The 9,681-nt window shown below is 41.1% G+C and overlaps 1 protein-coding gene across 1 annotated transcript in view; it reads right to left on the bottom strand.

Moving 5' to 3' along the window:
* The window catches only part of LOC108242030 (G patch domain-containing protein 8), a 54,493-nt gene extending 53,850 nt beyond the window's left edge, over nucleotides 1-643 (bottom strand). The window contains exon 1 of the mRNA XM_017426601.3: nucleotides 84-643. The gene's annotated coding sequence lies outside the window, so the exon portion shown is untranslated. The remainder of the gene's footprint in view (nucleotides 1-83) is intronic.
* Between the last annotated feature and the right edge of the window lie 9,038 nt (nucleotides 644-9,681).

The raw sequence follows: 9,681 nt of genomic DNA, 5'->3' as shown, positions 1-9,681 counted from the left end.
GCATAAAATGCTGATTCTGTGAGTGTGTGAAGGACAAACCCGCCAGAAGACATTTCTGAGAGACTGAGAGATGTGATACTGACCGCACTCCTTCGCTGAGCTCCTCCTTTGGCATGCTGCTGTCGTCGGCCAGGCTTAAAGGAACGGATGAGCGCCTGTGGAGTGCCAGAGGAGGAAGAGATGGATGCATCCAGTTTCTCTATCACACACACACACACATACGCACACGCACACGTATAACCACACACTCCTGTACCTCCCTCTCTGGGCTCTGTCCAGTCTGTAAAAAGTCTCAGCTAAAACAGCAGCAGCTGAGTTCTCCAGAAGGAAAACACGGAGCAGCGGAGACTCTCGCAGGTGCGCACGCGGCTGAGAGGAGAGGAAGGGGACAATATCTGACTCTTCTTTTTTCTTCCCCCTTTCCTGTCTTCCCTCGCCTTCTATCGATTCGCCGCGATTTTTTTGTGTTTGTTTTACAGTCACATGTCTTGTGAATGAAATTCTGTTGTAGGGGGGAGACAGGAGGAGGAGGAGGAGGAGGATGGAGGATCGGTAAATCCATCCAGAGGAGCTCTGCTGTAGTTATTATCCGGCGCAGGCAGGCTGCTGAAGTGGCTCATTCTTTTTCCAAACCTCCCCTCTCTGCGCCCCCTCCCCTCACAGACACACGCACACACACACGCGCGCACACACTCCTCTTTATTCCCATCTCTCTCTCTTTCTCACTTCTTGTGTGTGTGTGTGTGTGTGTGTGCGCGCTTGCGCGCGCGATTATCGCTTCTTCCGAGCGGATTTGTGTCTGCTGTAAAATATGCAGCCCCACTCCGTGCGTGGGTCTGGGACAGGAGGAGGAGTAGGGGATAGGGGGTGGGGGGTCACTTCAGTCCACGCTGTGCAGGAGTATCTCCAAACTCCATCCTCACACACTTGCACATCTCTAACATCTCTTACATTGTGTTTGCTGCAGGCAAACATAAAATAAGTTTATTTGCAAACTGCGCGCCTTAGTTTTATTCGTCCAACCTCATCTCCTCCAGCCTTCCATCTCTTCCTCCCTTGATGAGCAAAGTAAAAGGTGTCAAGATTCTTACATCTGGTGTGGTATGTCTGTAAAAAGGGTCGCTCTTGTGTCAGACTGCGCCGGGCTCTCCGTCACAGAGCAGCTCGGGAGCAGCTGCAGCTGAGCCTCCGTCTGTCTCCGCGGCGCTGTTTCCCGACGTGGTGCTGAAACTATTAAACTCTGCACGGAGCATCATGCATATTCAGCCCGGGATTAGGGGTGTCTTTCTGAGCTGCAGCGTCAAAGACAGCTCTGGATTTAAGTGGTAAACACACGGAAAGAAGGACGGGGGGGGGGATTAAGCGTGTAACTAATTGAGGGAAGCCCACTTTTTTATTTTTTCCTTTTTATTTTTGTCTTTTTTCGCGTGGGGGGTAAAACAGCACGCAAAGAGGTGTGCGCCTCGGGATTCCACAGCTTTTTCATTTGCTATCTGATTCCAAAAGTTATTTAAGGTGGAGGGAATTGTCACTTGCTGGGAGGATGCAATACATCTCAACAAAAATGTCAGCCTCTCACAGGCTACCCATCCTTTAACTTTCTGCAGTCAGAGGAGTTTAATGCAACCATCAATTCAGCCTTAAATATCTGCCTCCAGAGACGGAATGCAAACACGAAAACTGAACTCTTTGACACCAAAATCTAATTTATTTTATAACTTCTCTTGCAAACGAAATACAGTTATTATTTTCTGCCACCTGAACATTGAAACACTTCTAAAACGTTCCTGATCTTTGCATCTTTGCATAACACTTTAGTGATTCCTGTCAGCAGCCTCTCACCATGGGCCAAACTGTTGCTTCTTTAATTTTCTGCAGTTTTTTTTCCAAGTCTTTAAAACTTTCTGTCTTGTCCTTCAGGCCCAGTTCCTGCCACTTCCCAGCCCCCTTTGTAACTGCCCTCATCAGTACAGAACCAGTCCTCGGAGCCATCCAAAGCCGCCTGGCATGTTCATTTTAATTTGTTAGGACTGACAGAGTGTGTGATCCTGTTGTTTCTCATCTGAATGTTCACAAGAGCTTTGTTCCTCCTGTTTTTTTACAATAAAGGAAAGAGGCATGGAAGTCCCTGTGTTCCTTTTCATGCATGGTCTTATTAATAGACTCATATCCTGCTCCTGACACCGTGTTAACATCTTCACTGGTCTGTTAAAAGAGTGTGGACAGGTGTCCCCGAGTCATTAGTTCTCATCTGCTGTAATTGTCAAAGGAGATTGCTCAAATACTGATACATTTCCCTAAGTGAAAGAGAGGTATCACTCGTTTAAAGATTTGCTTCTGTTATCATATTTCTGCTTTTAAACTCAAACCAATCTACACCTGCTTTCAATAGGTTTTATGATTTGTTTCCCTCATGCAGATTTTGGCCAAATACTCTTTTTACAATTTAAGCTATGGGCTGCTTGTAAATAGCATATGTCTCTCAAAAAAAAAAAATCTGATGTTTTATAGAATCCCCCTTTTTGTCTCTTGGTAAATTGTTAAGACATATAAGGATAAGGATGCCTCTTGGGGGCTTACTGAACTCGGCCAGCTGTACGGAGGTCCTGCATCGACTCAAGACTCTCTGGAGGGTCTGTATTTCCCAGCTGGCCTGAACATGTGAACACAGCTGAGAAAGAGCTCGAGGAAGATGCCAGATACAGGGATTCTTGAGATTCTTTGCTCCTGCTGTTGATACAACACTAAAATGGACTATATGGTTTGGAGATTAGCTAATTGGATATTTTGTATCTGAAGAATATTTAGTCAAATTTAGTACAATGTTCTCTTATCTTTGTACAAAACCATAATACTGAGTTTCCAGGGCTGCTTCTTTTAGAAATATCAGTTAATTTTAGGAACTTGAGATATGAAAAAAACCCCACAAGAACAAGAAAGAGAAAACTTCCTTATGTTGTTCCAAACTGGTAGAAAAAATTAGCATTAACTCTGACATAAATGTGTAAAAACCTGCAGTAAATCACATTTTACTGTACATGTTGACTTTGGAATGTAATATCTACATAAATAACATGACTTTTATCAATATTTTCTAATGACAATGGCTTTTTAAAAAGAAAATAATGTGCCCTATCATATTCCACAAGTGTTTCAAGAATAGATTTTGGATCACAACATGTTTGAAGGTTTCCTCACCTGGAATAGAGAAACTGTGCACCCTACTGGAGCCAGGCCTCAGGGGCAGGAGCTTAGGGACTGTCAAACCTTGATTCCTGGGACTGTTGGGCCAAACCTGAAGAGGATACAGTAAGTCATGTGGGTCCACCACCTGTGGTTAAGGTTCAGGGCATGCTGAAGCCTGGCATCATAAATTGAGAGCGACAATAAAAATAGGTCCATGGTTAGTCTCATGTGTGGACAAAACATTTTTTAAACTTCTTCTCTACTCTTTTAGTTTATTTTTCTTTTACTCACCAATAACTGTTGTTTTTGACTTGCTTTTTAGATTTGGTTTACAAACTAAATCCATGTGGTTTTGAGCAGGAAAAGAGCATCCCTTGGCTTAAAATTGACCCATTCTGGATTGCTTTAAAAACAAGTTCCCATCTAAAACTGGAACAAAAGTTAATGCTGACACAAAAGAAAACATAAATTTAAGTATGGTGTGATAGCTGTCAGAAAAATTGTGATCATTTGTTCCAAATGGTTCATTTGGAGTCCTATCTGTCGTGAGACCAGGCAGTTTTCAAGAGTGTTTGAGTCTGCATGAACCTTGTTAACTTCTCCTCACTGAGACTGTACTGTCTAATGATTTGCTGATTGTGTAGACTGTCCAGGATTTTTTTGGCAGTTTGTTGCAAACCCAAGGGCAAACAGTGAGTGTCTGCATAAATCCAACCAAATAGTGGTTTACATTACCAGTTTCTTGGTACCATACTGCCTCGTGCTTGATAGAATTGCTGTAATGCAATCCTGCAGCCACAGGCCCGGACCTTCACAGATAAAATCTAAATGACAGCAAAACTGGTTGTGCAAAAGAAGAAAGGAGCACATGAAGTCATGACGCTACCTTCACAATCCGTCAGATGTCAGTCTGGTGCAAACAAACTTTTCTTTTTTTTTTTTTAAGTGATCCACTTCAGAGTTTGAAAAAAACACCTTCCTCTTACAAGAAAGAAGAAACCAATTTCACACAGGAAATTACCTTCATGCTATCATCTGATAAATGCTTTATTTAATGTCTAATACACTGAAGCATTGCTAGATAATGCATTTAGCATGTCCTGGAGTGCAAGTGAGAGCAAAGAGTGTTTCCTGAACAATCCTGTAATGCAGAAGACAGTTGCACCAATGCCTAAGACTCCTTAATGGTGATTGAAAAAAATGGGCTCCTTTGATAATGATGTTGTAAAACCGTCAGGGATCGAACAACATGCAGTACTGCAGCTGTGTGATGTGCTGCTTTAGTACCTGCTGGTTATCCTGGGTGGCTGTGTAGGAGGGGGGGGTGTTATTTGCACTGATCATCCACTTGAGGAAAACTGTTGTGTATATTTTAAACACTCTAATTCCCCGAAGTACCTCCCCTCTCCCTTGCTCTCTCCCTGCTCGTGGTGCACTCATTACCTTTGGAGATGATGCAGTAATACTGAGGAGGTGGGGGAGTGGGAGACAAAGGCAGACAGCGAGAAAGATGGAAAGAAGGCAAAATCTTGGTGGTGTGTGTTTTCACCAGTTGTTGCCTCTGGGTCTTTTTTTCCATCCTCCTAAACCTTTGAAATATTATGGTTAGGTTTTCGGCACATATTGCTGTCCTTTTGTGCAGTGAATGAGATTGGTTGTGAATATATTATGATCAAGAAAAGTGTTACTTTGTGTGTGTTGGTGGGATAAATGCATACACGTGTCTGTGGACTTTCAATGCAAGGGGACGCTAGAGGTGTTTCCTCAGGGCATCACAGTGAAAATACTATCTGAGGAGTTCGTGTTAGTGTGGGCGAAGATGACTGCGAGTCTTACAAAAGGATTTCTATAAACTTCATATCAGCGTTAACGGAGATCAACAAAGAGCGCTGTAAAGGGTGAATTCTTTTACAGGTAATCATTACACAGTTCATGGTACAAGGCAGCTCTCTTCTTAAAACAACATTTAGTTCATAGATGCATCATGTAATTCTTCTTCTCCTAACCAAGTATATTAAAGATACTAACATCTACCATTGGCTTGAAGAGCAGCATGGCATAAATAACTTACAGTGACATTAACATCTGACTACGTATTGCTTAGCAGCAACCAATAGTTGCATACAGAGACAACACTGTGATGAAAATAACCAAAACAAGACGTTATCTTATTTAAATAAGGTAAGCGATTAAATGATAAAAAGATCAAGTTCTGTTTCAAAATCTTTTACTGAATTTTCCTTTAAACTGAAGAGTTTGGCATCCCAAAAGTTTAGCTTTAGCTACTCAGATAAAGTTCTTATCTTGTGTCCAATGAATGGATGAATCGCTAATCAGTGATATGGGAACAGTCTGACGGTCGACCACACCGCTCTCACAGCAGCTCAACGTCTCAATGGGATTGGCTTGTCGTCACAGGATCTGCCAGACTCAATCAGGAAGCTGAAAAAGAAAACCTGCTTAAATAATTAAGAACTATGAGTTATTACATTCTCTTTTGATTCCAAACATCTCATTAACTGCTTTTACTCCTCTGGAGCATTCTTTGAAATGATAACTAATTAAAGCAGCATTCCTTGAAAGAATGAATGTCGCCTGCCACCTTGTTTTAAACAAAGATCTTCCTTGATCTGTTAGAGCTCAAAGTTTGTGTTGGGTATCAGCTACTAACACATCAAATATATAATATTACTCTTTTTGGACTCAGACTGACAGTGGTTCATGAGATATTTTGCTTACAGAGAAGACAAACAAACATATACTATACACAGACACACACACACACACATACACTGGCAATTTCTGATCGTTCACAGCTCTGCAATCCTGGCAATCAGGCAGCATTACTATTAAGAAAAGCCAGTGCACACCAGCATAGTTTATACATTAAAAAGCATACTAAAAAAAGCTAAGGACGTTCAATCAAACATATTCATGTAACAATACAGGACAACATACTTTTAATACTTCACAGTGTTTGCAACTGTTACATTAGCCAAGCTACTGGTTAGCATAGCAGTTAGTTAATTTATCATTAGCAGTTTAAATAAATGTGAAGGAACAGAGTGCACAGAAAGCATGTCAGAATTAGATTACATTCTCATAACTCTGTTTTTTAATGAAAAGCGTTTTGACTGAAGTGTGCTGGTGTAGATTCTCAGTCATCCAGGCCATGGTAAATTCAAAAAAAGTTAAAAAACAAAAACAACTGGACTTCTATTCTGTAGCTGAAGATGTTTCGCTTCTCATCCGAGGAGCTTTCTCGAGAAAGCTCCTCGGATGAGAAACGAAACATCTTCAGCTACAGAATAGAAGTCCAGTTGTTTTTGTTTTTTAACTTTTTTTGAGTTTTGACTGAAATAACAAGTAGAACATACTGTTCTCGCTCACAGGTGGCTAAGAAGAGGTAACAACTTCAATGTGGCTTAACTCACCAGAGTTTCCACACGAACCTTGGCAGAAACAATCCCCGGTTTGCTCAGAGTTTGACAAGAAGAAGAGTACAACTGTTTGGAACTGATTATTTAGCACTTTAATCTCCATGTTATTATTCTTTTCTATGTGTCGTGATGCACATTAGGTGCTTGATTTTACACACCTGTGACCATGGGAGAGATTGGAACGCCTGAATTCAATGATTTGGATGGGTGAGTGAACACTTTTGGCAAAATAATTTAGGTTTAGTTGATTTTATGATTGACATAAATTACAAACACATATGACTACACATAATGCAGACATGTGGGCTGTTAATTTTTGAGCGGCATGTGTGCGTCAACCTGCTCTCCTTTTTTCTGTTCCTGAGTGCCATATTTGCTGCTAACGCACTAACATAAAAATGGTCTCTTCTGCACTTCGTGTTCATTTATATTTGAGCCTTCACCCCTAAAGTTGGCTTCCATACATGTGGGCGTGTGCGTGCATGCTCTGGCGAGAATATAAAAGCGGCACAAACAGTTGTGTCTGCACATGGGCAAAGTCCCAGCACAACTGTGGTCTTGCACAGCAGATTGATGGGAATGAAATATTCTTTAATCTAAATGTAAATGGAAGTGAAATTTACCGGTGGGTTCTATGTAATTACCAGTACACGATTTATTAGAGCTGTGTTTGTGTAAGGCGGAGGGGAAGAAAGAGAGAAAATATGACAGACAGAAAAAATGGGGGGGGGTGGGGAGTTAGTGGGTGGATGGAGGGGAAAAATGAAGAGAGCAAATGAATGAGTTTTGCAGGTCTTTCAGAATGAAAAAGTAAAAGAAGGGATGATTTAAATTTGGGTATGGTTTCACGGTGGAGCAGTGTGGGTGCAGAGTGCACAGCGAGAAAGAAGAAGACAGAAACGTGAGGAGCAGGAATGGACTGGTCTCAGCTTTGAACGTGACTCTTCAGTGTGAACCACAGAGGAGAAGGAGGGAGAAGTGGGGGCTCCAGAGGTGGTTAAGGACCCGACTGTCAGAGCTGACAACCTGCTTTCAGATGTGGATCCAACCTCCTGAGCAGTGGTCAATTAGTCACTCTGGTGTAAAGTGTCTTTGAAATATGGACACAGTTGAGCACTGTCCTGATGTGAACCCTGCAAGCCCTGCCGCTGAAGCAATAGTCTGGACTTATGATGTGGGACTTTATGGAAATGTTATGGACAATGAGCATCCTACCTGTTGTAGATACCTCTTTGAATAACCTCTGTTTGGAGAAATAGAGTTTAGCTCTGACAAGGCTGACAAGTTAAAGGCTAGCTGGGTATTTTGTGTTTTATAGTTATTTACATAGAATTCTATGGTTATTTGCAGGAGCAAATCGAAACAGCAGCAGCTAGCTGTAGCATTTCTGATGCATTCTGCATTCTTTTGGCAGGATGTTATATTGTTTCAGAACAACAATGTCATGTAAAACTGAACCACATCAACCAATATTATTTTTTTAATAACTGATTTGTTTTGAGATGGCATTAATCCAATTTGTTCTTGGCCCTATTTGGACTAGCTGTTAGCTTGTCAATCCAGTCGGAGTTCAACTATATTTCTCCAAACAGGTCCCTTAAAGCACCATCTACAACAGTTAAAATATTAACTGTTCATACACTTTCCACAGAACCCCACTTGTAATGATTTGAACTATCCCTTTAAAGTTGACATAAAAGTAGGAATCACTGAAGTATAATGTTGTTCAAACACTCGTAATGAGACTGCAATTCTTTTTTATGCATATGCAAATAATGTCCCTTTTATGTGTGTGTATTTCTTTTTTATTCTGTGTGTGCGTGCGCACCTGTATTTGCATGCATTTGCTCCAGCTCCCTCTGCCACATTCCAGTGGAGTATGATTCAAGATGAAGTTTTAATGCACTTTGACAGAAATTCATTTCACATATCTGGAAATCACTTGCCCACCTCCACCTCCCTCCTTTGCTCCCACACCTCTCTGCAGCCCTATCACCTGACTTGGCTCGCTCCATGGAAGCTAATTAGAATATTCTGCCGAAGATGGAAGTAATGCGTCTTCCATTTGGCCTCACAGCTGATCATTATTTGTCATTCTGTGTGTGTCTGCTTGTTGAGTGCAATATTATTCATACACATGGAGCAAATGTTAATTTGTAATAATTTTATTTTCTAAAAATAAATCACAGTAACACACTGTAACAAATACTGGTGATACATTAAAACTATTATTGTGTTTTATTTCATGCACAGTGTTCAAAATTTTTGGACCTTATTTCACAGCACTGAAAGTGCTTCTATAATTATCAAATTCTTTTGTATATTTTTGCACGTTTCCTCATCTACAGCTGTCTAATTGTCAAGCAATGGTTCAGACCTTTTAGAGTGTTTCTTTTTTAAAGTTATGATTTATTAAAGATGTCTCTTCAAATAACCTCAGTTTAGGAAAAGAAGAAAAAAAAAACAGAACAGATTTTATTCTGAGAAGGTTGATGAGCTAACGGCTAGTCTGTGCAAGGCCAAAAATCATTGTAGATTGCTGTCATGAGAGGGGAGAAGGATTCCAGGTCTGGTTGCTGGGGTTGAGTCCTGGTTTGAGGAATTTGTGGAGAGGGGCAGGTTGGAGCTGACGTTGGCTGCAAATCCTGAGCTGGATCCAAGTAGCAGGTTTGTGGTAAGTTGTTTGCACAGGTTCCACTTGGATGAAGGAGCAGAGTTTGGAGAGTGGATCTTTGAAGGCACAAAGTCTGTTGGAGCATAGGAGATTAAAGGTAAGAACAAAAATTCTTAGTTTCAATCATTAACGTACAAAGCTTAGACTGAGCTACCAAAAGGTATGCAACAATCCAGCGTTGAGTTTCTTCTTCTTATGGCGTTTAATGGTGATTGCCAAGAAACTGGAGGTATGAATTACCGCCACCTACTGCTATGGAGTGTGGTTCGAGATGGTTTAATTCCTATCATTTTGTTCTGTATGTTTTACAGGAAACTCAAATTCTATTAAACACTTTTGGTTTTTCAAAAACAGCACTGAGTTTAGGCAGGACTGAGGCTT

This window comes from Kryptolebias marmoratus, linkage group LG16 (genome assembly GCF_001649575.2).
Source record: "Kryptolebias marmoratus isolate JLee-2015 linkage group LG16, ASM164957v2, whole genome shotgun sequence".
Taxonomy (NCBI): Eukaryota; Metazoa; Chordata; class Actinopteri; order Cyprinodontiformes; family Rivulidae; genus Kryptolebias; species Kryptolebias marmoratus.
The sequence above is the reverse complement of the archived record's forward strand: the minus strand, read 5'-3'. Positions and strand labels throughout refer to the sequence as shown.